Here is a 4296-nt window from a genome sequence, read left to right as displayed (position 1 = left end):
TCTGAAATAGGAGGTATACCCAACTGTTTTGGGTATTCTATGAAGATGCATTTATCCGCTTTGGGTTCGAGCTTATCAGCCTGAAACTTTTTCACATAACCGTCGCAGGCCCAAACTTTTAAGAAACGACAGCTTAGGTTTCTCTAAACCATAGTTCATACGGTGTCGTCTCAACGGAATTGCGTGGTGCCCTATTTGAAATGAATGCGGTTGTCTCTAGCCTAACCCATAAACGATAGTGTAATTCGATAAGAGACATCAAGGTATGCACCATATCCAATAGGGTGCAGTTATGATGTTCGGACACACCATCACACTATGGTGTTCCAGGCGGTATTAGTCATGAAACAATTTCCACAATTTCTTAATTGTGTGCCAAACTCGTAACTCAGATATTCATCTCTATGATCATATCACAGACATTTTATCCTCTTGTCACGATGATCTTCAACTTCACTCTGAAATTACTTGAACCTTTCAATAATTCAGACTTGTGTTTCATCAAGTAAATATACTCAGCATCTACTCAAATCATCTGTGAAGCAAGAACATAACGATATCCACTGCATGCCTCAGCACTCATTGGACTGCACACATCAAATGTATTACTTCCAACAAGTTGCTCTCTTGTTCCATCTTACTGAAAATGAGGCCTTTCAGTCATCTTGCCCATGTGTTATGATTTGCATGTCTCAAGTGATTCAAAATCAAGTGAGTCCAAACGATCCATCTGTATGGAGTTTCTTCATGCATATCTACCAATAGACATGGTTCGCATGTCTCAATCTTTTCAAAAACGAGTGAGTCCAAAGATCCATCAACATGGAGCTTCTTCATGCGTTTTATACCAATATGACTCAAATGGCAGTGCCACAAGTATGTGGTACTATCATTACTATTTTATATCTTTTGGCATGAACATGTGTATCACTACGATCGAGATTCAATGTGTTGGGGAACGTAGCAGAAATTCAAAATTTTCTACGCATCACCAAGATCAATCTATGGATTAACTAGCAACGAGAGAGAGGGGAGTGCATCTTCATACCCTTGAAGATCGCGAGCGGAGGCGTTCAAGAGAACGGGGTTGATGGAGTCGTACTCGTCGTGATCCAAATCACCGATGATCCTAGCGCCGAACGGACGGCACCTCCGCGTTCAACACACGTACGAAGCAGCGACGTCTCCTCCTTCTTGATCCAGCAAGGGGGGAGGAGAGGTTGATGGAGATCCAGCAGCACGACGGCGTGGTGGTGGAAGTAGCGGGATTCCAACAGGGCTTCGCCAAGCGCTGCGGGAGGAGGGAGATGTGTCACGGGAGGGAGAGGGAGGCGCCAGGGCTTAGGATATTGCTGCCCTCCCCTTACCCACATATATATAGGGGCAAGGGAGAGGGGGGGGGGGCGCAGCCTTGGCCCTTCCTCCAAGGAAGGGTGCGGCCAGGGAGGAGTCCATCCTCCCCAAGGCACCTAGGAGGTGCCTTCCCCCTTTAGGACTCTCCCTTTCTCTTATCTCTTGGCGCATGGGCCTCTTGGGGCTGGTGCCCTTGGCCCATATAGGCCAAGGCGCACACCCCTACAGCCCATGTGGCCCCCGGGGCTGGTGGACCCCCTTGGTGGACCCCCGGACCCCTTTCGGCACTCCCGGTACAATACCGATAATGCGCGAAACTTTTCCGGCGACCAAAACAAGACTTCCCATATAGAAATCTTTACCTCCGGACCATTCCGGAACTCCTCGTGACGTCCGTCCGGGATCTCGTTCGGGACTCCGAACAACTTTCGGGTTACCGCATACTAATATCTCTACAACCCTAGCGTCACCGAACCTTAAGTGTGTAGACCCTACGGGTTCGGGAGACATGCAGACATGACCGAGACGACTCTCCGGTCAATAACCAACAGCGGGATCTGGATACCCATGTTGGCTCCCACATGCTCCTCGATGATCTCATCGGATGAACCACGATGTCGAGGACTCAATCAATCCCGTATTTAATTCCTTTTGTCAATCGGTACGTTACTTGCCCGAGATTCGATCGTCGGTATCCCAATACCTTGTTCAATCTCGTTAACGGCAAGTCACTTTACTCGTACCGTAATGCATGATCCCGTGGCTAACTCCTTAGTTACATTGAGCTCATTATGATGATGCATTACCGAGTGGGCCCAGAGATACCTCTCCGTCATACGGAGTGACAAATCCCAGTCTCGATTCGTGCCAACCCAACATACACTTTCGGAGATACCTGTAGTGCACCTTTATAGCCACCCAGTTACGTTGTGACATTTGGTACACCCAAAGCATTCCTACGGTATCCGGGAGTTGCACAATCTCATGGTCTAAGGAAATGATACTTGACATTAGAAAAGCTCTAGCAAACGAACTACACGATCTTGTGCTACGCTTAGGATTGGGTCTTGTCTATCACATCATTCTCCTAATGATGTGATCCCGTTATCAATGGCATCCAATGTCCATGGTCAGGAAACCATAACCATCTATTGATCAACGAGCTAGTCAACTAGAGGCTTACTAGGGGCATGTTGTGGTCTATGTATTCACACATGTATTACGGTTTCCAGTTAATACAATTATAGCATGAACAATAGACAATTATTATGAACAAGGAAATACAATAATAACCATTTTATTATTGCCTCTAGGGCATATTTCCAATAGTCTCCCACTTGCACTAGAGTCAATAATCTAGTTCACATAACCATGTGATTAACACTCAAAGTTCACATCGCCATGTGACTAATACCCAAGAGTTTACTAGAGTCAATAATCTAGTTCACATCACCATGTGATTAACACTCAATGAGTTCTAGGGTTTGATCATGTTATGCTTATGAGAGAGGTTTTAGTCAACGGGTCTGCAACATTCAGATCCGTGTGTGCTTTACAAATCTCTATGTCATCTTGTAGATGCAGCTACCACGCGCTACTTGGAGCTATTCCAAATAACTGCTCTACTATACGAATCCAGTTCACTACTCAGAGTCATCCGGATTAGTGTCAAAGTTTGCATCGACGTAACCCTTTACGACGAACCCCCTTTCCACCTCCATAATCGAGAAAATTCCTTAGTCCACTAGATACTAAGGATAAGTTTGACCGCTGTCATGTGATCCCTTCCTGGATCACTATTGTACCCCTTGACTAACTCATGGCAAGGCACACTTCAGGTGCGGTACACAGCATAGCATATTGTAGAGCCTACGTCTAAAGCCTAGGGGACGACCTTCATCCTTTCTCTTCCTTCTGCTGTGGTCAGGTCTTGAGTCTTACTCAATACTCACACCTTGCAACACAGCCAAGAACTCCTTCTTTGCTGATCTATTTTGAACTCCTTCAAAATCTTGTCACGGTATGTATCCATTTGAAAGTACTATTAAGCGTTTTTGATCTATCCTTATAGATCTTGATGCTCAATGTTCAAGTAGCTTAATCCAGGTTTTGCATTGAAAAACACTTTTCAAATAACCCTATATGTTTTCCAGAAATTCTACATCATTTCTGATCAACAATATGTCAACAACATATACTCATCAGAAATTCTATAGTGCTCCCACTCACTTCTTTGGAAATACAAGTTTCTCATAAACTTTGTATAAACCCAAAATCTTTGATCATCTCATCAAAGCGTACATTCCAACTCCGAGATGCTTACTCCAGTCCTTAAAGGATTGCTGGAGATTTGCATACTTGTTAGCATCTTTCAGGATTGACAAAACCTTCTGGTTGTATCACATACAACCGTTCCTCAAGAAAATCGTCGAGGAAATAATGTTTTGACATCCTATCTGCAAGATTTCATAAATAATGCAGTAACTGCTAATATAATTCCAACAGACTCTTAGCATCGCTACGAGTGAGAAAATCTCATAGTAGTCAACTCCTTGAACTTGTCGGAAAACATCTTAACGACAAGTCGAGCTTTCTTAATGGTGATACTTACCATCATTGTCTGTCTTTCCTTTTAAAATCCATCTGCACCCAACAGCCTTACGACCATCAAGTAGTTCTTCCAAAGTCTATACTTTGTTTTCATACATGGATCCTCTCGGTTTTATGGCCTCAAGCCATTCGTTGGAATCCGGGCCCACCATCGCTTCTCCATAGCTCGTAGGTCCATTGTTGTCTAGCAACATCACTTCCAAGACAGGATTATGTACCACTCTGAAGTAGTACGCATCCTTGTCGTCCTACGAGGTTTGGTAGTGACTTGATCCGAAGTTTCATGATCACTATCATAAGTTTCCACTTCAATTGGTGTAGGTGCCACAGGAA

This window comes from Aegilops tauschii, chromosome 7 (genome assembly GCF_002575655.3).
Source record: "Aegilops tauschii subsp. strangulata cultivar AL8/78 chromosome 7, Aet v6.0, whole genome shotgun sequence".
NCBI lineage: Eukaryota > Viridiplantae > Streptophyta > Magnoliopsida > Poales > Poaceae > Aegilops > Aegilops tauschii.
This window is presented reverse-complemented; position numbering follows the sequence as displayed.